The sequence below is a fragment of the Bufo bufo genome, chromosome 5 (genome assembly GCF_905171765.1).
Source record: "Bufo bufo chromosome 5, aBufBuf1.1, whole genome shotgun sequence".
NCBI classification, from domain to species: Eukaryota; Metazoa; Chordata; class Amphibia; order Anura; family Bufonidae; genus Bufo; species Bufo bufo.
Window position 1 is genome coordinate 398479638 of NC_053393.1, and position 24358 is coordinate 398503995.

A 24358-nucleotide genomic window follows, 5' to 3' on the forward strand; every position below is an offset into this window, starting at 1 on the left:
CATATCATGTGCCAGTAGCCCCCCTTATCATGTACCAGTAGCCTCCATTATGTGCCAATAGCCCCCTTATGTGCCAGTAGTCCCCCTTATGTGCCAGTAGCCCCCCTTATCATGTGCCAGTAGCCCCCCTTATCATGTGCCAGTAGCCCCCCTTATGGGCCAATAGCCCCCTTATGTGCCAGTAGTCCCCCTTATGTGCCAGTTGCCCCCCTTATCATGTGCCAGTAGCCCCCCTTATCATGTGCCAGTAGCCCCCCTTATGGGCCAGTAGCCCCCCTTATGGGCCAGTAGTCCCCCTTATCATGTGCCAGTAGCCCCCCTTATCATGTGCCAGTAGCCCCCCTTATGTGCCAATAGTCCCCTTATGTGCCAGTAGTCCCCCTTATGTGCCAGTAGCCCCCCTTATCATGTGCCAGTAGCCCCCTTATGTGCCAGTAGCCCCCCTTATGGGCCAGTAGCCCCCCTTATCATGTGCCAGTAGCACCCCTTATCATGTGCCAGTAGCCCCCCTTATCATGTGCCAGTAGCCCCCCTTATCATGTGCCAGCCCAGTAGTCCCCCCTTATCATGTGCCAGCCCAGTAGTCCCCCCTTATCATGTTCCAGCCCAGTAGTCCCCCCTTATCATGTGCCAGCCCAGTAGCCCCCCTTATCATGTGCCACCCCAGCCCAGTAGTCCCCCCTTATCATGTGCCATCCCAGTAGCCCCCCTTATCATGTGCCAGCCCAGCCCAGTAGTCCCCCCTTATCATGTGCCAGCCCAGTAACCCCCTTATCATGTGCCCGCCCAGCCCAGTAGCCCCCCTTACCATGTGCCAGCCCAGCCCAGTAGCCCCCCTTATCATGTGCCAGCCCAGCCCAGTAACCCCCCTTATCATGTGCCAGCCCAGCCCAGTAGTCCCCCCCTTATCATGTGCCTGCCCAGTATTGTACCTATATAAAAAAAAAAAACACTTATACTTACCTCCAGCGATGTGATGCGATGCAGGCCGCCTCTTCCGGCCTGTGTCCCTCGCTATACGGCTAAGGCGACGCGATGACGTCATCGCGCCGCCTGCACCGGCCTCTGATAGGCTGCCAGCACTAGGCCGGCAGCCTATTAGAGGAACAGGAGGGGACACACCTCTCCCTCCTCTGCCGCAGCACAGGCATCTGTATTGCCGTCCTGAGGACGGCAATACAGATGACTATGGAGATGAGCGTATCCACAATGGAGGCGCTCATCTCCTGCTCTGCCCTGCCGCCGGCCGCGGCCGCCCCCACTTGTCACCAGGGCCGCGGCCTTACGGCACTCAGGCCTGCCGGCACTCAGGCCTGCCGGCCCGCCGGCACTCAGGCCTGCCGGCCCACCGGGAAATTTCCCGGTATCCCGGCAGGCCAGTCTGGCCCTGATTGGTGCACTAAGTATTGTTGTGACATCACAGCACTATATCTGTAGCATGTAAGTATGGACTGCATAGAAATATCTCTCACATGCACATTGCACATCCATTTTCCTGCCGCACACTATATACCACACACACACACAAACACAGTCTATAGATTAGAGTTTGTGTCCTGTTGGTCAGGACTCAGGAGAAGCTTTCTTTGTCTTACCTCAAGTATTTGCTGGTTCATTTAAAGTTACCCAGGGTGCACCACGGGGAGGCGAACCAGCTGTACACCCCATACCGTACCGTCACTTCACTAGAGAGGTACATCTCTGCTTAGCTGGCCAATATCCGATTGCACAGACCCTACACACATACAATCGCAATACAATCCGATCTTATAACGGTAAGATTAAGGCCTCATGCACACGACCGTTTTTTTTTGCGGTCCGCAAAACGGATTTCCGTTGTTCCATGATCCGTGACCGTTTTTTCTTCTGTGGGTTTTCCTTGATTTTTGGAGGATCCACAGACATGAAAAAAATGTCGATTTGGTGTCCGCCTGGCCGTGCGGAGCCAAACGGATCCATCCTGACTTACAATGCAAGTCAATGGGGACGGATCCGTTTGACGTTGACACAATATGGTGCAATTGCAAACGGATCCGTCCCCCATTGACTTTCAATGTAAAGTCAGGAGTCCTTTTTATACCATCGGATCGGAGTTTTCTCCAATCCGATGGTATATTTTAACTTGAAGCGTCCCCATCACCATGGGAACGCCTCTATGTTAGAAAATACCATCGGATTTGAGTTAGATCGTGAAACTCAGATCCGACAGTGTATTCTAACACAGAAGCGTTCCCATGGTGATGGGGACGCTTCAGGTTAGAATATACTAAAAGAACTGTGTACATGACTGCTGCCTGGCAGGTGCTGCCAGGCAGCAGGGGGCAGACCCCCCTCCCCCCCCCTGTTTTTAACTCATTGGTGGCCAGTGCGGCCGGCTCCCCCTCCCTTGTATTTAACACATTGGTGGCCAGTGCGGCAGGCCCCCCCTCCCTCCCTTGTATTTAACACATTGGTGGCCAGTGCAGCCGGCCCCCCCCCTCCCTCCCTTGTATTTAACACATTGGTGGCCAGTGCGGCAGGCCCCCCCTCCCTCCCTTGTATTTAACACATTGGTGGCCAGTGCGGCCAGCCCCCCCTCCGTCCCTCCCTTATATTTACCACATTGGTGGCCAGTGCGGCCGCTTCCCCCCCTAATTAAAATGACCGACCCCCCCATCATTGGTGGCAGCGGAGAGTTCTGATCGGAGTCCCAGTTTAATCGCCGGGACTCCGATCGGTAACCATGGCAACCAGGACGCTACTGCAGTCCTGGCTGCCATGGTTACTTAGCAATTTTAGAAGCATTATACTTACCTGCGATGTCTGTGACCGGCCGGGCGCTCCTCCTACTGGTAAGTGACAGGTCTGTGCTATAAGCAATGCGCCGCACAGACCTTTCACTTACCAGTAGGAGGAGCGCCCGGCCGGTCACAGACATCGCAGGTAAGTATAATGCTTCTAAAATTGCTAAGTAACCATGGCAGCCAGGACTGCAGTAGCGTCTTGGCTGCCATGGTAACCGATCGGAGCCCCGGCGATTAAACTGGGACTCCGATCAGAACTCTCAGCTGCCACCAATGATGGGGGTCGGTCATTTTAATTAGGGGGGGAAGCGGCCGCACTGGCCACCAATGTGGTAAATACAAGGGAGGGACAGAGGGGGGGCCGGCCGCACTGGCCACCAATGTGTTAAATACAAGGGAGGGGGGGGGCCTGCCGCACTGGCCACCAATGTGTTAAATACAAGGGAGGGAGGGGGGCCCGGCCGCACTGGCCACCAATGTGTTAAATACAAGGGAGGGAGGGGGGGCCTGCCGCACTGGCCACCAATGTGTTAAATACAAGGGAGGGAGGGGGGGCCGGCAGCCCTTGCCACCAATGTGTTAAATACAAGGGAGGGGGGGCCTGCCGCACTGGCCACCAATGTGTTAAATACAAGGGAGGGAGAGGGGGGCGGTCGCACTGGCCACCAATGTGTTAAATACAAGGGATGGAGGGAGGGGAGGCCGGCAGCACTGGCCACCAATGTGTTAAATACAAGGGAGAGAGAGAGGGGGGGCCGGCCGCACTGGCCACCAATGTGTTAAATACAAGGGAGGGAGGGAGGGGGGGACGGCCGCACTGGCCACCAATGAGTTAAATACAGGGGGGGAGGGAGGGGGGGTCTGCCCCCTGCTGCCTGGCAGCACCTGCCAGGCAGCAGGGGGCAGTGATGTACACAGTTCTTTTAGTATATTCTAACCTGAAGCGTCCCCATCACCATGGGAACGCCTCTGTGTTAGAATATACTGTCGGATCTGAGTTTTCACGAAGTGAAAAATCTGATCTAAAAAGCTTTTATGCAGACGGATCAGCGGATCCGTCTGTGTGAAAGTAGCCTGTGGACAAGGATGACGGACGCGGATGGCAATCTTGTGTGCATCCGTGTTTTTTCACGGACCCATTGACTTGAATGGGTCCGTGAACCGTTGTCCGTCAAAAAAATAGGACAGGTCATATTTTTTTGACGGACAGGAAACATGGATCACGGATGCGGCTGCAAAATGGTGCATTTTCCGATTTTTCCACGGACCCATTGAAAGTCAATGGGTCCACGAAAAAAAACGTAAAACGGAACAATGGCCGCGGATGCACACAACGGTCGTGTGCACGAGGCCTAAATCTAATATTTCCCCTTCAAAGACTTAAATACTTTTTGATGTTTTGTTGAGGACATTATTTTCAATACTTATATTTTAAAAAATTGGGATTATATACTTGCAGCTTTATCCTGCAGCACATGTTGGAGCGGGACTATGATAGGACCCGGGTCCAGGCTCAGAAGCAGAGAATTGTGAGGGAGATCCATTTCGAGCTCTTAAGGAAGTTCAATGGCAGGCACCCTAGGATGGCCATATTAAAGAAATGGTCTGATTTGAAGAGGAGGAACTCAGAGCAGATCAGAGAGATCCGTGACAGAATATGCCCAGGTACAATGCTTACATTACTTTTGTATCTCTCTCCAACACTCTGTAATGGATATATACAGTTATGAAAATAAGTATTTCATCCCTTTACAAATGATTACTTATTAACTGGTGTGACACGTAGCAAATCAGCAGGTTACCTCATACATCTCTACCTCGCCATGAGTATATATATATATATATATATATATATATATATATTTATACACACAGCGAGGTACAGATATATGATATAACCGGCTGATTTTTTGCGTTTCACACACATAAATATATATATATACTGTATGTGTGTGTATACATAAACGGCAATGATCATTCTGTATTACAGTAAAAGGCCCAGTACATCATTACATTAGATACATCCCCCACTTAATTTGCATTTGTTATGAGTTCTGAGTTGGTTTGTCTAAATTCTGAACATTGTGTGATTACAGGGGTTCCCGTTCCTTCCGTCCACCGCAGGCCTTCAACAGAGGATCTGGAGGTGGTGGTGTTGTCCGGCGAGGAGGACGAGGGAGAGGAGGGAGAGCAGGCAGGACCCTCCCAGCAGCATGAGGCGCCACCCCCACCTGATGTGGGCGAAGAGGTGGAGGTGCAAGAGGCTTGACCCTCCCAGCAGCCGGATTCCCCCCACAAAGCTCCTGATGACGATGAAGTGGAGGAGGTTGTAGCCAGCCCCCGCCAGGAGGGTAATGTGCACATATCAATATAATTCTGTATCCATGCATTTTAATCTGAATTGCAAGTGATTTTTATATTTTTTTTATTCTAACAGTACTGATAATTAAAAAATAAAAAATGAGGCAGATGCAGCAGGAGCACGAAGCTGGCATGCACGAGATGCGGAAGCTGATGTGCAAGCAGATGTGGAAGATGGAGGCATAGCACCTCAAACGGATGCAGGAGATGTTGTAACTTCATGACCAACTAAAAAAAGTTGCCATAGAGGCATGTTTGTAATTTTTTTTTTCAGATCTAACAAGTGCTTCTGTTTTTTTTATATTGTTTTCGTGTAATTTTAAACGATAAGGTTGCAGTAAGGCGCCTTTGGTCTAGGGTCAAACTCATCAGGATCAGGACAGACAGTAGCAGCAGCAGGTAAATGTTAATGGGGTAGTATAAGGCCTACATATAGCTCGGCCAAAATCATCAGGACAGTCAGAAGCAGCATGTAAATGGTAATGGGGTAGTATAAGGTCTACACATAGCTAGGCCAAACTTATCAGGACAGACAGCAGCAGCATGTAAATGGTAACAGGGTAGTATAAGACCTACACATATCTTGGCCAAAATCATCAGGACAGACAGCAGCAGAATGTAAATGGTAACAGGGTAGAATAAGGCCTACCCATAGCTGGGCCAAACTGAGTCAGAACAGACAGGAGCCAGTTCTTTGTTTGTAGCAGGAATATGTTCGCAGGAATGGGCCCCCGCCAGGACCGGGCAACACCAAAGTTAAACGTATACACCTTTGACAGCCGCAGGTTCTTTGTTTACAGCACTAATGTGTTCCTATGCATACAATTTGCAATATATTCCTTTGACAATTTTTATTTCAAAGGATTTTTAAGATTGTAAAGCCCAAAAGAAATATAAAAAAAAAAAAATTATATATATTGTAGACAGGATTAGCGGACGCAGTATAGAGGCAACAACAAGTTCTTTGGATCAAACAGTTCAGTGTTTTATTCACACTTTAGGCAAGTAATATAGTACATAAGGCTGAAAAAATACATTTGTCCATCCAGTTTGGCCTGTCATCCTGCAAGTTGATCCAGAGGAAGGCAAAAAAAAAAACTGAGGTAGAAGCCAATTTCCCCCACTTTAGGGGAATAAAAAATTCCTTCCCGACTCCAATCAGGCAATCAGAATAACTCCCTGGATCAACGACCCCTCTCTAGTAGCTATAGCCTGTAATATTATTACGCTCCAGAAATACATCCAGGCCCCTCTTGAATTCTTTTATTGTACTCACCATCACCACCTCCTCTGGCAGAGAGTTCCATAGTCTCACTGCTCTTAACGTAAAGAATCTTTTTCTATGTTTGTGTACAAACCTTCTTTCCTCCAGACGCAGAGGATGTCCCCTCGTCACAGTCACAATCCTGGGGATAAATAGATGATGGGATAGATCTCTGTACTGACCCCTGATATATTTATACATAGTTATTAGATCTCCCCTCAGTCGTCTTTTTTCTAAAGTGAATAACCCTAATTTTGATAATCTTTCAGGGTACTGTAGTTGCCCCATTCCAGTTATTACTTTAGTTGCCCTCCTCTGGACCTTCTCCAGCTCTGCTATGTCTGCCTTGTTTACAGGAGCCCAGAACTGTACACAGTACTCCATGTGTGCTCTGACTAGCGATTTGTAAAGTGGTAGGACTATGTTCTTATTACGGGCATCTATGCCCCTTCTGATGCAACCTATTATCTTATTGGCCTTGGCAGCAGGTGCCTGACACTGGTTTTTGCTTAGTTTGCTGTTTATTAAAATTCCTAGATCCTTTACCATGTCAGTGTTACCGAGTGTTTTATCATTTAGTATGTACGGGTGACTTGCATTATTCCTTCCCATGTGCATAACTTTACATTTGTCAGTGTTATACCTCATCTGCCACTTATCTGCCCAAGCCTCCAATCTATCCAGATCCCTCTGTAGTAGTATACTGTCCTCTTCAGTGTAAATTACTTTACACAGTTTAGTTTCATCTGTGAAAATTGATACTTTACTATGCAAGCCTTCTACAAGATCATTAATAAATATATTGAAGAGAATAGGGCCCACTACTGACCCCTGAGGTACCCCACTAGTGACAGTGACCCAATCTGAGTGTATAGCGTTAATAACCACCCTCTGTTTTCTATCATTGTATGAGATATACAAGTTTCAGTTTCCCAGTCTATATCTGGGTAGTTAAAGTCCCCTATAATAACCACTTCATTATGATTTTCCGCCTTGTCTATCTCATTTAGTAGTAGATTTTCTGTGGACTCTGGTATATTAGGTGGTTTCTAGGGATGAGCGAACCCGAACTGTATAGTTTTGGGGTGTCCGTGACACGGACCCGAACCCGAACATTTTCGTAAAAGTCTGGGTTCGGGTTCGGTGTTCGGCGCTTTCTTGGCGCTTTTTGAAAGGCTGCAAAGCAGCCAATCAACAAGCGTCATACTACTTGCCCCAAGAGGCCATCACAGCCATGCCTACTATTGGCATGGCTGTGATTGGCCAGTGCAGCATGTGACCCAGCCTCTATATAAGCTTGGGTCACGTAGCGCTGCACGTCACTCTGCTGTTACAAGTGTAGGGAGAGGTTGCAGCTGCGACGTTAGGGCGAGATTAGGCAGTGATTAACTCCTCCAAAAGACTTCATTCAGTGATCGATTTACAGCTGTGGATCATTGAACTGCTGCTATTCAATTGCTCACTGTTTTTAGGCTGCCCAGAGCGTTTTTCATTCACTTTTTTTCTGGGTTGATCGGCGGCCATTTTGTGTCTTGTGTTGCGCCAGCACAACCTGCCACCAGGTACATTTAACCATCAATAGTGTGGTTATTTTTTGGCTATATCCTACATCAGGGTCAAGCTGTCATCAAGTGCATTTAACCATCAATAGTGTGGTTATTTTTTGGCCATATACTACATCAGGGGCAAGCTGAGCCTGTCACTAAGTGCATTTAACCATCAATAGTGTGGTTATTTTTTGGCTATATCCTACATCAGGGTCAAGCTGTCATCAAGTGCATTTAACCATCAATAGTGTGGTTATTTTTGGGCCATATGCTACATCAGGAACAAGCTGAGCCTGTCACAAAGTGCATTTAACCATCAATAGTGTGGTTATTTTTTGGCTATATCCTACATCAGGGTCAAGCTGTCATCAAGTGCATTTAACCATCAATAGTGTGGTTATTTTTTGGCCATATACTACATCAGGGGCAAGCTGAGCCTGTCACAAAGTGCATTTAATCATCAATAGTGTGGTTATTTTTTGGCTATATCCTACATCAGGGTCAAGCTGCCACCAAGTCCATTTAACCATCAATAGTGTGGTTATTTAAATCTATCCCTAAAAGGGTATATTAGATTCAAGGTGCTGATAGGGTAATTCTCAATAACTTCACACACACGGTACTGTGCAGATCCAAGTCTAATTCTGTCCGTAAACGTATACCTGTCACCCAGCGCCTAAATAATAGGCCTCCAATTTATATTCATCCAAATCTGTCATTATTGCTTTAGCTGGTCAAGTTATTTAGTGTCCGTCAAAGCACAGTTTTTGTTCTGGGTTGAAATACAATTCCCAATTTTGCAATTCTCTAAATTAGTGGTTTCTGCTGTATCAGGCCTACTTTAAATCTATCCCTAAAAGAATATATAAGATTCAAGGTGCAGATAGGGTTATTCTCAATAACTTCACACACACGCTACTGTGCAATTCCAAGTCTAATTCTGTGTGTAAACGTATACCTGTCACTCAGCGCCTAAATAATAGGCCTCAAATTTATATTCATCCAAATCTGTCATTATTGCTTTAGCTGGTCAAGTTATTTAGTGTCCGTCAAAGCACAGTTTTTGTTCTGGGTTGAAATACAATTTCCAATTTTGCAATTCTCTAAATTAGTGGTTTCTGCTGTATCAGGCCTACTTTAAATCTATCCCTAAAAGGGTATATTAGATTCAAGGTGCTGACAGGGTAATTCTCAATAACTTCACACACACGCTACTGTGCAATTCCAAGTCTAATTCTGTGTGTAAACGTATACCTGTCACCCAGCACCTAAAAAATAGGCCTCCGAATTATATTCATACAAATCTGTCATTATTGCTTTAGCTGGTCAAGTTATTTAGTGTCCGTCAAAGCACAGTTTTTGTTCTGGGTTGAAATACAATTCCCAATTTTGCAATTCTCTAAATTAGTGGTTTCTGCTGTATCAGGCCTACTTTAAATCTATCCCTAAAAGGGTATATTAGATTCAAGGTGCTGATAGGGTAATTCTCAATAACTTCACACACACGCTACTGTGCAGATCCAAGTCTAATTCTGTCGGTAAACGTATACCTGTCACCCAGCTCCTAAATAATAGGCCTCAAATTTATATTCAGCTAAATCTGTCATTACTGCTGTGCCTGTATTAGTGTAATACGGTACCTAAATAGATAGTCAGATAGTGTTAGGTGTCTGTAAAAAAAGGCCTGAATTTGAATTCAATACATTGGGCCAAATAATATTTTTCTTATTGTGGTGAACAGTAACAATGAGGAAAACATCTAGTAAGGGACGCGGACGCGGACATGGTCGTGGTGGTGTTAGTGGACCCTCTGGTGCTGGGAGAGGACGTGGCCGTTCTGCCACAGCCACACGTCCTAGTGAACCAACTACCTCAGGTCCCAGTAGCCAGCAGAATTTACAGCGATATTTTGTGGGGCCCAATGCCGTTCTAAGGATGGTAAGGCCTGAGCACGTACAGGCATTAGTCAATTGGGTGGCCGACAGTGGATCCAGCACGTTCACATTATCTCCCACCCAGTCTTCTGCAGAAAGCGCACAGATGGCGCATAAAAACCAAGCCCATCAGTCTGTCACATCACCCCCATGCATATCAGGGAAACTGTCTGAGCCTCAAGTTATGCAGCAGTCTCTTATGCTGTTTGAAGACTCTGCTGCCAGGGTTTCCCAAGGGCATCCACCTAGCCCTTCCCCAGGGGTGGAAGAGATAGAATGCACTAACGCACAACCACTTATGTTTCCTGATGATGAGGACATGGGAATACCACCTCAGCACGTCTCTGATGATGACGAAACACAGGTGCCAACTGCTGCGTCTTTCTGCAGTGTGCAGACTGAACAGGAGGCCAGGGGTCAAGACTGGGTGGAAGACGATGCAGGGGACGATGAGGTCCTAGACCCCAAATGGAATGAAGGTCGTGCCACTGACTTTCAGAGTTCGGAGGAAGAGGCAGTGGTGAGACCGAGCCAACAGCGTAGCAAAAGACAAAGAGGGAGCAGTTGGCAAAAGCAGAACACCCGCCGCCGAGAGACTCCGCCTGCTACTGACCGCCGCCATCTTGGACCGAGCACCCCAAAGGCAGCTTCAAGGAGTTGCCTGGCATGACACTTCTTCAAACAATGTGCTGACGACAAGACCCGAGTGGTTTGCACGCTGTGCCATCAGAGCCTGAAGCGAGGCATTAACGTTCTGAACCTTAGCACAACCTGCATGACCAGGCACCTGCATGCAAAGCATGAACTGCAGTGGAGTAAACACCTTAAAAACAAGGAAGTCACTCAGGCTCCCCCTGCTACCTCTTCTGCTGCTGCCGCCTCGGCCTCTTCTGCTGCTTCCGCCTCGGCCTCTTCCTCCGCCTCTGGAGGAACGTTGGCACCTGCCGCCCAGCAAACATGGGATGTACCACCAACACCACCACCTGCATCACCAAGCATCTCAACCATGTCACACGGCAGCGTTCAGCTCTCCATCTCACAAACATTTGAGAGAAAGTGTAAATTCCCACCTAGCCACCCTCGATCCCTGGCCCTGAATGCCAGCATTTCTAAACTACTGGCCTATGAAATGCTGTCATTCAGGCTGGTGGACACAGACAGCTTCAAACAGCTCATGTCGCTTGCTGTCCCACAGTATGTTGTTCCCAGCCGGCACTACTTCTCCAAGAGAGCCGTGCCTTCCCTGCACAAACAAGTATCCGATAAAATCAAGTGTGAACTGCGCAACGCCATCTGTGGCAAGGTCCACCTAACCACAGATACGTGGACCAGTAAGCACGGCCAGGGACGCTATATCTCCCTAACTGCACACTGGGTAAATGTAGTGGCGGCTGGGCCCCAGGCGGAGAGCTGTTTGGCGCACGTCCTTCCGCCGCCAAGGATCGCAGGGCAACATTATTTGCCTCCTGTTGCCTCCTCCTCCTACTCAGCTTCCTCCTCCTCTTCTTCCACCTGCTCATCCAGTCAGCCACACACCTTCACCACCAACTTCAGCACAGCATGGGGTAAACGTCAGCAGGCCATTCTGAAACTCATATGTTTGGGGGACAGGCCCCACACCGCACATGTGCTGAATTTGGTGGTGCAGAAGTTCATTCGCAACTACCCCGACATGTCAGAGCTGCTCATTTTTAGCACTTTCAGGCCAGTTTCTTCAAAGTGACTCAGAGGGAGGTTTTTTGCGACAGCAGAGGCCAGGTACAAATGTGGCCAGACAGGGCCCACTACTGGAGGACGAGGAGGACGAGGAGGTAGAGGGGGATGAGGATGAAGCATATTCACAGCGGGGTGGCACCCAACGCAGCTCGGGCCCATCACTGGTGCGTGGCTGGGGAGAAAAGCAGGACGATGACGATACGCCTCCCACAGAGGACAGCTTGTCCTTACCTCTGGGCAGCCTGGCACACATGAGGGACTACATGCTGCAGTGCCTGCGCAACGACAGCAGAGTTGCCCACATTTTAACGTGTGCGGAGTACTGGGTTGCCACCCTGCTGGATCCACTGTACAAAGACAATGTGCCCACCTTACTTCCTGCACTGGAGCGTGATAGGAAGATGCGCGAGTACAAGCGCACGTTGGTAGACGCGCTACTGAGAGCATTCCCAAATGTCACATGGGAACAAGTGGAAGCCCAAGGCGAAGGCAGAGGAGGAGCAAGAGGTTGCCAACGCAGCTGTGTCACGGCCAGGTCCTCTGAGGGCAGGGTTAGCATGGCAGAGATGTGGAAAAGTTTTGTCACCACGCCACAGCTAACTGCACCACCACCTGATACAGAACGTGTTAGCAGGAGGCAACATTTCACTAACATGGTGGAACAGTACCTGTGCACACCCCTCCACGTACTGACTGATGGTTCGGCCCCATTCAACTTCTGGGTCTCCAAATTGTCCACGTGGCCAGAGCTAGCCTTTTTTTTTGCCTTGGAGGTGCTGGCCTGCCCGGCGGCCAGCGTTTTGTCTGAACGTGTATTCAGCACGGCAGGGGGCGTCATTACAGACAAACGCAGCCGCCTGTCTACAGCCAATGTGGACAAGCTGACGTTCATAAAAATGAACCAGGCATGGATCCCACAGGACCTGTCCATCCCTTGTGCAGATTACACATTAACTACCTCCCCTTAACCATATATTATTGTACTCCAGGGCACTTCCTCATTTAATCCTATTTTTATTTTCATTTTACCATTATATTGCGGGGCAACCCAAAGTTGAATGAACCTCTCCTCTGTCTGGGTGCCAGGGCCTAAAAATATCTGACAGTGGCCTGTTCCAGTGGTGGGTGACATGAAGCCTGATTCTCTGCTATGACATGAAGACTGATTCTCTGCTGACATGAAGCCAGATTCTCTGCTATGGGACCTCTCTCCTCTGCCTGGGTGCCTGCAGGGCTGGGACAAGGCCATTTGGTGCCCAGGGCGAAGATGGCAAACTGCGCCCCCCCTCTCCCCCCCCCCCCCCCCGTTTTTAAGAAAGAATCAATGTTGTTTCAAAACAAGAATATACTTAAAGCAATAGAACAAAGGACTGTGGGACTTTGATTGGACTGAGATGACCATAATTTTTTAAATAAAAAAATTAGTTTGTTATTTGTATTACATTATTTTCTTACTTTTTACAGTCTGTGTGTGAGTAGCAGCTAGTGAAGGCAGGCTCCTCGTGGCTTGTTCTTCACGCGCCGACACAGCTCCCTGTAGGCTGCGCGAGTCCTCCCTCTCTCACCTCACACCTCGCCTCCGGCGTGAGCCGCGTGACGTCACACGGCGCACGCCGGTGGTATCAACCAAATGAATCCTCCATGGGGGGGGGGGCGAGGAAACGCAGAGGAGGAAAGGGAGCCCGAGCCAGGAGCGCAGTCGGCACAAAATTCATAGGGGGAGAGAAGGAGCAGCGCTGACATGGCTGGTGTGGACGGTGTAGGCGGGTGCAGGAGCGCACTCAGCACAGCAAGCACAGCAAGTGGCGCTTGGCTAATGTGGTACAGTGAAGCTGTACACTGCTGGCACTTCACCTGCGCCCCCCTCCTGTCCGCAAATGGTAGCGCCCAGGGCACCCGCTCCTTCGGCCCCTGCCTTGTACCGGCCCTGGGTGCCTGGGCCTAAATATGTGACAATGGACTGTTCCAGTGGTGGGTGACGTGAAGCCTGATTCTCTGCTATGACATGAAGACTGATTCTCTGCTGACATGAAGCCTGAATCTCTGTTATGGGACCTCTCTCCTCTGTCTGGGTGCCGGGGCCTAAAAATATCTGGCAGTGGCCTGTTCCAGTGGTGGATGACATGAAGCCTGATTCTCTGCTATGACATGAAGACTGATTCTCTGCTGACATGAAGGCTGAATCTCTGTTATGGGACCTCTCTCCTCTGTCTGGGTGCCGGGGCCTAAATTATATGACAATGGACTGTTCCAATGTTGGGTGACGTGAAGCATGATTCTCTGCTATGACATGAAGACTGATTCTCTGCTGACATGAAGCCTGAATCTCTGCTATGGGACCTCTCTCCTCTGCCTGGGTGCCTGGGCCTAAATATCTGACAATGGACTGTTTCAGTGGTGGGTGACGTGAAGCCTGATTCTCTGATATGACATGAAGCCTGATTCTCTGCTATGACATGAAGACTGATTCTCTGCTGACATGAAGCCAGATTCTATGTTATGGGACCTCTCTCCTCTGCCTGGGTGCCGGGGCCAAAATATCTGACAATGGACTGTTCCAGTTTTGGGTGACGTGAAGCCTGATTCTCTGCTATGACATGAAGACTGATTCTCTGCTGACATGAAGCCTGATTCTCTGTTATGGGACCTCTCTCCAATTGATATTGGTTAATTTTTATTTATTTTATTTTTATTTTAATTCATTTCCCTATCCACATTTGTTTGCAGATTTAACTACATTTTGCTGCCTTTTGCAGCCCTCTAGCCCTTTCCTGGGCTGTTTTACAGCCTTTTTAGTGCCGAAAAGTTCGGGTCCCCATTGACTTCAATGGGGTTCGGGTTCGGGACGAAGTTCGGGTCGGGTTCGGATCCCGAACCCGAACATTTCCGGAAAGTTCGGCCGAACTTCTTGAACCCGAACATCCAGGTGTTCGCTCAACTCTAGTGGTTTCTAGTATTTATTATTGTTTTTAGCTCCATGTAGCTCTACCCACAGTGACTCCACATGTTCATGTCCCTCACTTATATATTCCCAGAGTGTGGGCTTTAGACAGGACTTTACATAAAGGCATACCCCTCCCCCTCTCCGGTTTTGACAATCCTTCCTAAACAGACTGTAATCTTGTACATTAACTGCCCAGTCATAGCTATCATCCAGCCATGTTTCCATTATTCCCACTATGTCATAGTCCTTCTCACACATCACTAATTCCAGTTCCCCAGTTTTATTAGTCAGGCTTCTGGCATTAGTATACATACAGTACAGACCAAAGGTTTGGACACATCTTCTCATTTTAAGAGTTTTCTTTATTTTCATGACTATGAAAATTGTAGATTCACACTGAAGGCATCAAAACTATGAATTAACACATGTGGAATTATATACATATCAAACAAGTGTGAAACAACTGAAAATGTGTCATATTCTGGGTTCTTCAAAGTAGCCACCTTTTGCTTTGATTACTGCTTTGCACACTCTTGGCATTCTCTTGATGAGCTTCAAGAGGTAGACCCCTGAAATGGTTTTCACTTCACAGGTGTGCCCTGTCAGGTTTAATAAGTGGGATTTCTTGCCTTATAAATGGGGTTGGGACCATCAGTTGCGTTGATTAGAAGTCAGGTGGATACACAGCTGATAGTCCTACTGAATAGACTGTTAGAATTTATATTATGGCAAGAAAAAAGCAGCTAAGTAAGGGCTCTTTCACACTTGCGTTCTTTTCTTCCGGCATAGAGTTCCGTCATCGGGGCTCTATGCCGGAAGAATCCTGATCAGTTTTATCCTAATGCATTCTGAATGGAGAGAAATCCGTTCAGGATACATCAGGATGTCTTTAGTTCCGGAACGTTTTTTGGCCGGAGAAAATACCGCAGCATGCTGCGCTTTTTGCTCCGGCCAAAAATCCTGAACACTTGCCGCAAGGCCGGATCCGGAATTAATGCCCATTGAAAGGCATTAATCTGGATCCGGCCTTAAGCTAAACGTCGTTTTGGCGCATTGCCGGATCCGACGTTTAGCTTTTTCTGAATGGTTACCATGGTTGCCAAGACGCTAAAGTCCTGGCAGCCATGGTAAAGTGTAGTGGGGAGCAGCATACTTACCGTCCGTGTGGCTCCCCGGGCGCTCCAGAGTGACGTCAGGGCGCCCCACGCGCATGGATGACGTGGTCGCATGGACACGTCATCCATGCGCATGGGGTGCTCTGACGTCATTCTGGAGCGCCCCGGGAGCCGCACGGACTGTAAGTATACTGCTTCCCTGCTTCCCCGCTCCCCACTACTACTATGGCAACCAGGACTTTAATAGCGTCCTGGCTGCCATAGTAACACTGAACGCATTTTGAAGACGGATCCGTCTTCAAATGCTTTCAGTTCACTTGCGTTTTTCCGGATCCGCCGTGTAATTCCGGCAAATGGAGTACACGCCGGATGCGGACAACGCAAGTGTGAAAGGGCCCTAAAGAAAAACGAGTGGCCATCATTACTTTAAGAAATGAAGGTCAGTCAGTCAGCCGAAAAATTGGGAAAACTTTGAAAGTAAGGGCTATTTCACCATGAAGGAGAGTTATGGGGTGCTGCGTCAGATGACCTGGCCTCCACAGTCACCGGACCTGAACCCAATCGAGATGGTTTGGGGTGAGCTGGACCGCAGAGTGAAGGCAAAAGGGCCAACAAGTGCTAAGCATCTCTGGGAACTCCTTCAAGACTGTTGGAAGACCATTTCAGGGGACTACCTCTTGAAGCTCATCAAGAGAATGCCAAGAGTGTGCAAAGCAGTAATCAAAGCAAAAGGTGGCTACTTTGAAGAACCTAGAATATGACATATTTTCAGTTGTTTCACACTTGTTTGTTATGTATATAATTCCACATGTGTTAATTCATAGTTTTGATGCCTTCATAGTCATGAAAATAAAGAAAACTCTTTGAATGAGGTGTGTCCAAACTTTTGGTCTGTACTGTATATATATATATATATATATATATTTATATATATATATATATATTTCAATAATTAATTAATTGAATAAATGAATAAATAAATAAGAGGTTTAATAAATTACTGAAAAATTTGATAAATAAACTCATTGATTGATAAAAGAATATTCCCCAAATAAATACATAAATAAATTCATCAATAGAGAAATATATAAATTAAGTCATCAATAAATAAATACATAAATAAATTCATCAATAAATGCATAAATAAATCCATCAATACAGAATTATATAAAATCCTTAATAAATAAATACATAAATTCATAGATAAATAAATACAAAAAAATTCATCAATACAGAAATATATAAATAAAGTAATCAATAAATACATAAATAAATTAATAAATACATAAATAAATTCATCAATACAGAAATATATAAATAAAGTAATCAATAAATATAATAAATTCATCAATAAATACATAAATAAATTCATCAATACAGAAATATATAAATTCATCAATAAATAAATATATAAAAAAATGAATCCCTAAATAAATAATTAAATCCATAAATATATACAGAGCCAAGGAGAGGGATTGACAAGGGACCCTTCAGCGACCTGAACCGATGGCGGGGGCCAAGAAGTCATAGCCGATCCAGGACTCATTCATTTTGATAAATGTCAGTCTATCCACAGAGTCTGTGGACAGGGCCCTCTTGTCGGTGACCACCCCACCTGCCGCACTAAATGTCCACTCAGACAGTACGCTGGAGGAGGGGCAAGACAGTACTTCCAGCGCACACTGAGCAAGCTCACCGCAGATGACCAGCCTGGCAACCCAGTACTCTATGGGGTCGTCAGTGCTCATGCTGTCGGAAGTACTGACGGACCCCATGCAGTCTGCTACCATGCGGGCCAGCCGCTGGTGGTGACTGCTGCTGCTGCTGCTGGTGCTACTACTTGATCGCGCAGACTGGTAGAACAACCTCATCTCACCCATAAGATCACCTACTTGGCTGGAGCTGCTTAGGCCAGCCACCTGCTGGGTGAGATGAGCGGGGAGAACTGGAGCGTGAGGCAGAGGGTTTGCCTGCTCTAGCTGTAGGAGCAGACAGGCCCGCAGGTTTTGCATACAGGCATCCCTTTGGTTGGCTGAGATGAACTGCTCCAGTTTCCCCTTGCAGCGAGGGTCTAATGGCGAACCAAAAATCATCCCTCTCCTTAATTTTTCTGATCTAGGGGTTCCTCCGGAGGCAGCGCAGCATGTGGGCAGCCATGGGGAAGAGGACAACTCGCTGTGACTCTCCTTGGCTGCCCGGGACCATGACATCTTGGTCCTCCTGCTGCTGCTCCCTGTGGGAGTCACCCCACCCCCAGATTAATAGTGCCTCCAGCACCGTCTCTCCCTCCTGACCAGACCTATACTCCAGGACGTCAACAAACTCCTCAACAAATACTTCCTACTCCTCATTCTGGGCATGGTGTTGGTGGAGCAGTGTTGCCTCTTCTTGATCCACCAAGGCACTCTCCCCAGCATCGAGCAGGCGTTCTAGTGTTCTGTCCAGCATGAACACTATGGGGAGCACGTCATTGAGGCCAACATGCTCCCCACTGACCATCTTGGTTGCCTGCTCGAAAGGGGCCAACACGTGGCAGACCTGGTGTATCTGCTCCCACTCCCCATTGGTAATGTAGGGGAGTGGGTCTGATGGCCCGGAAGTGCCTTGGTCCAGCAGATACTCTTTCACCACCCGTCGCTGCTCCCACAATCTCTCCAGCATGTGGATGGCGGAGTTCCACCTCGTCACACTGTCCACAATCAGCCTGTGAGGTGGCAGGCTGTTGTCCTGCTGCAATTTGGACAGGGATACAGTGGCAGTTGGGGAGCATCAGTAGTGGCTGGCAATCCTCCTTTCCACAATATCGCTCAACCTTAGGTATGTGCGTAGGAACTTCTGTACCACAAGGTTGAGGACATGTGCAATGCAGGGCACTTGTGTTAGACTGACAGCATGGAGGGCGGTGAGGAGGTTGCTGCCGTTGTCACAGCAAACCATACCTGCCTGGAGCCTTCGGGGTGTCAGCCACTTGTGGACCTGAGCCTGGAGGGGGCCATAACATAAGGTCCAGTGTGTCTCCGTTCCCCTAAGCTCACAAGCTGGAGCACGGCCTGGCAGCGGACTTGCCCCACTTGTGTAGCTACGGGATGCTTGCTGGGGGGCTCAGCAGCGGTGGGGACAGTGGCTTGAGGGAGAGCAGCAGTTCTCCCCTGAACACCCCGGGGTGGCACCACAAACTGAGATGCCGCCATATCTGATGATCCCTCCCCGGCACCTCGAGGGACACCCAATGAGCTGTGAAGCTGATGTATCATCCCTGCCCATGTCTGCTGGTTCAGGCATCCATTTTCAGACGAACCTTGTCGCTGACAGCATGATCAAACGACAGGGATACATTCTGCACAATGTGCTGGTGTAGGGCAGGTACGTCGGTCCTGGCAAAGAAATGGCGACTGGGGAAGCACCATCTGGGTTGGCCATGCTCCAATGGATTGGATTGCAGTTCACAATATTGAAGGGCAGAAGATATTGGGGCGATAACCCTTGCCAGGAGCCCATTGAGTGAACGCACCCGTCGGTCCCCGGGGGCGTAGGCCGCGGTGCATTCAAATGCCTCGACGACCGATGGCTGGCGCCAGACAGCAGTGGAGGCGATAGAGGAGGGTGCAGAGGAGGCAGAGGTCTGGCTTATGGTACCAGTACCTCTAGGAGAGGGAGTGGGGGAGTGGGAATGCATTGTTGGAAGGGGGTGGGGTGGCTGCAGGACAATGGCAGGAACTGCTGTCCCCTGTGCACTGCTGCTGGCGCTGCTGTGACCACCCTGCATCTGGTCCCACTCCTGCCAGTGGTTGACTCTCAGGTGCTGGGTAAGGGCAGTGGTACCCAGCTGAGCAATAGACCTCCCTATCCTCACCCTTGCATGGCACAGCTGACAGATGGCAATTGTCTGATCGTCTGCTGCCAGGGTGAAGTAAGCCCAAACAGGCGACTTACGCACCGATCTCCTGTCAGATGGGGTGGTGCTGGCTTGCGCCTGTTCGGGCTCAGTGCGCACAGGTGGAGCCGGCACCTGCTGCTGCTGCTGCCGACTCTTCCTGCTGCCATTACCAGTGGCATCATCTAGAATAGAATACATAGAAGACTAATCTGTAAAAATAAAAACATTTTATCAAAATATATTATATATTGCATATGCTATACTCGATCAGATATGCTTCTTTCTATATAAACTTTTTTCTATATATATTTTTCTTATATAATTTTTATTATATTTCTTCCTTATATATATGTTAAGGGATCATATGGAAGCAATGCATTGCCAAAAATAGGAGATAAAGGACACTGTTTGATCACTATATGCCTATTCATCATTGACACTTGTCAAATGTATTCAATGTTGGTAAGGCTGAGGTTCAGCCTGCATTTGTGGGAGGGAGGGGCTTGAGCCTATTTAAACCCCCACTTACCTCATCACAGTGGGCGTTCCGGTTCTTGGTTATTCACTGGCTAGTGTTCGTGTGTTTCCTGGTACCTACGGTCGCCTCTTGCAGAGTTCGTGTCTCCTGGTGGTAAGTAGGGGAGGGGGGGGCTCTTTCGCAGGGCAAGGACGGCGGCGGTCTGGCACCCTCCCTCCGCCTCATGCTGCCGGTGCGTTCCAGCGTGGAGCGCACGGGCTTCCGGGTCCCCTCCTCCTCCGCTCGTCTCCCTGTGTTCCTGGCGGTATGGCGTCAGGTAGCGCACCCGGCAGCCGGTCGGCTCGTCATGCTGGAGACGGGGGGGGGGGGGTGTTTTTCCCTGGTCTGGCCGGCTCACCTTGTTCCCGGCACGGCGCAGGAAGGCGTGCGTTCCAGGGTGGAACGCACGCACTTCCTGGTTCCGGTCCCCGCCCGCTCCACTTGCTTTCCGGCGGCAGCAGGGACAAATCAGCGCCTGCCGGCGGATACCCGTTCATCGGGGAGGGGGTGGGGGTTGGGTTCCTGGGCAAGGCTGCACCCCGGGTGCGGCATGGAAGCCGGTGCACATAGGCGTGCGTTCCAGCCTGGAACGCACTCCTCTTCCGGCGCTTCTGTGACGTCACCCGCCCCCTGCCGGTCTCCCTGGCTGCAATGTCAGCTTGCGTTCCACGCTGGGCGCGGGCCCACGGGCAGCCAGGCCAGACGGGGAGGGGGGGAAGAAAGGAGGGGATAGTAAAAGAATAATTCACATAAATGAAATAAGCAATGGGTATCAGTGTGTGCAGTAAACCCGCCACATGGTTTAAAAAAAAAAAAGGGATAAGTACGTTGGTAAACCCGCCATATAGTCTGCAAAAAAAAAAAAAAAAGTTGTAATAAATAATTGAATAAAAAAAAAAAAGGTATATGTGAGTATTTACAGCACAAACCCGCCATATAGTCGGATCATCAACCCGAAAAAAAAAAAAAAAAAAATATAATATAAATATATATGTATTTGCGGCACAAACCCCCCATATAGTCGACACGACTAACCCCCTTTTTTAAAAAAAAAAAAAAAGAATTATTTAATTTTCTCGGTTGGACAAGGATAGGTGTCCCACGTAGGACCGATCTGGCCCCACCTCGGGCACCTGGTTACGGCCAGGGTGTCTGGTCTTCCTGGTTTCGCCCAGGCCACCGGGTTTTGTCTTGTTGCCAAGTCGTTGTCGGCCGGTCACAGTCAGGTGTCCGGTCGCGGTTGGTGGCACCTCCTTCTTCCCTGGTACGCCCGGGCTCGGTTCACTCCTGGTACGCCCAGGTCTTCATGTTTTTTCTTGTCTATCACACGGTTTCACGCAACTGTCCTTCGGCTTTCAAGTCTTCCAAAGGGGCCGTCCTCGGCTTCTCCCCGGGTCATTCTTGCTTTCCGTAACTCCTAGGTTATGGCTTACCACTGCCCTTCGCGGGCCGCTGCTACGCGCAGCCTCTATTTCATGGCTACGCGCCTTCTCTCCTGTCAAACCGCCTGGTACGCTCAGGCGGCTCTCTTTTCGGTCAGGTGTTCGATCCGATGCGCTCGGATGGTCACTTGGCCTTAGGGTGAGCCCCAGCCTGGCCAGTTCGCCTGGTTCCGCAGGTTGGTGGGCACCCGTGTCCTCTGCACTTTCAAATGTTTTTTTGCCTGTGCTTTATTTACAGAAGTTTGTTCCCAGTTCTCCGTTCCTTTCGGTCCTGTTCAGGTAAGTTCGCACTGGCACCACCTCGGTCCCAGTCAAGTCATAACCACGCGTTAATTGTCTTCGTCTGTTCGGTTAGGCCAGGTTCGACTGAGCCGTCTCGTGAATTCCGTTACCGGTACGTGTCTCTCTGTCGTGCACCAGTCCAAATTCCAGTACATCGTCACCCTCGTTTTTTTTTTTTTTTTTTTTCCCTTTTATTTTGTTATGCCTTGTATTTTTGTTTAGCTGCTCTGCCATGTCTCGAGCCTCGGACATGGAGGACGGCCTTTCCATCTCCGGCTCAATCGTGTCAAGCCAAGCGGGTCCCTCATCCCTTCGGAGTTGGACCATCCCAAAACTGTTGGCCGAGTTGAACCGAAGAGGCATTCCACATCCGGCCACCGCAAGAAAGGCAGAGCTATACAAACTGCTCATGACCAGCCCCAGCACCACAACAGTGCAGCCAGAGGCGTCGGCCATCCATTTGTCCCTGGTGCAGCTACAGGCGACCCTGAATTCCTTGGTGGACTCGGTGGCGGATGTGCGGGCAAGGGTTTCGGAGCTCGAATCCCGGCCACCCGTTGTACCCCCGGCTCCCGTTCCGCTGATGACTCCCTCTACATCAGGCTGGCTGGCTACAGGTACGCCAAGACCCATTCCACATGTGTCCCCCTCTCACTTCATTCCTGATAACCTTAAGAGAGACATCCTGGCAGGGAAAGATGTCAATCTGGCATCAATCCTCATTGCCGCTCAAGATGTTCCCGAAAACCGGGTCATCAACTGTGGCGATGTGTCGGTGGTCCTTCGGGCCAAGGATTCGCGGCTCAACCGCAAGTTGTCCATTCCGGAATTTGTCCTGGCCTTCAGCCTCTTCAGGGACATCGTCTGCACCGCACAGCCGGAGAGAAGAGAGGAGCTCGACAGCTATTTGTACCTGGTCACTGACCTAGGGCACAAGTATGGTGGGTCGGCCTTCTATGACTACCACCGTTCCTTTGCAGCTAAGGCGGCGGCAGCTCTGGCCCAGTTCCAGTATGTCACCAGCTGGTCCTTGATTGACACCGAGCTCTTCTGCCGTCACTTCGCTGGCCTCAGGGCTCCCAACTGTGCGACGTGTCAGTCGATTTTCCACTCCTCAGAGTGGTGCCCCAATACCGCGCACCCGCCTCAGGACAGGGCCATCCCGGGGACCTCCGGGTCATTTCCATCCAACCCCTCCACAGACAAGCTCGGCAGACCTATTGTCTACCTAGGGAAGAGCCAGGTCTGTAATAACTTTAATTCAGGGGGGTGCTCATATGCCAGCTGCAGGTCACTCCACGTCTGCTCCCTGTGCTTTAGGGCCCACCCACGGTCCGCCTGCCCAAAGAAATCTTCCAAAGGTTCCTGACTAGCGGACATCAACGTGGACCTCTTGGCGGCACTCCTTCACGATCACCACGATCAAGACTTCGTGGCGTTCCTGTTGGCAGGCTTCCGCCAGGGGTTCCACACAGGGCTCATCACCCTGCCGCAGGTGCCCTGGCAGGGCAGGAATCTGCTGTCCGCCACCCTGGACCCTCCAGCAACTAGCGAGTTGCTCCAGTCGGAAGTTTCCAAGGGGTTCCTCATAGCTTAGTGGCAAAAAAGAACACTAATAAAAAAAGATTAATTTATGATCTGTCCGCCCCTCATGTGTCCGGTATTCCAAGCCTTAATTCTCTGATTCCCTCAGAGGAATTTTCCATGCGTTATTCCTCGGTGGATGACGCCATCCAGGCCATCCTGTCACATGGTAGGGGCGCTTGGCTGGCAAAGGTTGACATTGCGGATGCATTTAAACTCCTGCCCATCCTGCCGCAGTTATGGCAATTCTACGGCATTGAGTGGGCCGGCCAGTATTTTTTCGCCAACAGGCTCACGTTTGGATCCAAGAGTAGCCCGTGGTTATTCGACCAGCTGGCCAAGGCGCTGCATTGGATCCTGATCCATCACGGGGGCCTCCGGTCGGTCATCCACTACCTCGACGATTTTCTGGTTGTCGAGGATCCGCAGGGCGGGTCCAGCATACTCACCATCCTCCTCGGATTGTTCGCCAGTCTGGCTGTTCCGATCGCGGAGTCAAAGACTGAGGGTCCTGCCACGAGGGTCTCATTCTTGGGCATCGTCCTGGATTCGGTTCTGTTGCAAGCCAGCCTACCGGAGGAGAAACTCACTCAGTGTCGCGAGGTCATTTCCCATGCGGCAGCCACGGGATGCCTCACTAGAGTCGAGTTGCAGTCTCTTCTGGGGCGGCTCAACTTTGCCTCCAGGATTATGCCCCAGGGAAGAACCTTTGTGTCAAGGCTGCTCCAGCTTCTTCCCTCAGCACCCGAACAGGACAGCATCATCCGTTTGGACGGCCAGGCCATGGCAGACCTGGCCATGTGGGAGTTGTTCCTGTCCCGATGGAACGGCGTCTCCTTTTTCGTGTCACCTTGGTCTTCCTCCTGCCCGACCATTTTTTCAGACGCAGCTGCATCTTGCGGCTACGCTGCCATTTGGGGTTCCCAGTGGCTAGCGGATCGTTGGCCCAGTACCATCTTAGAGGAGGCTGAATCCATCTGCACCTCCTCTCT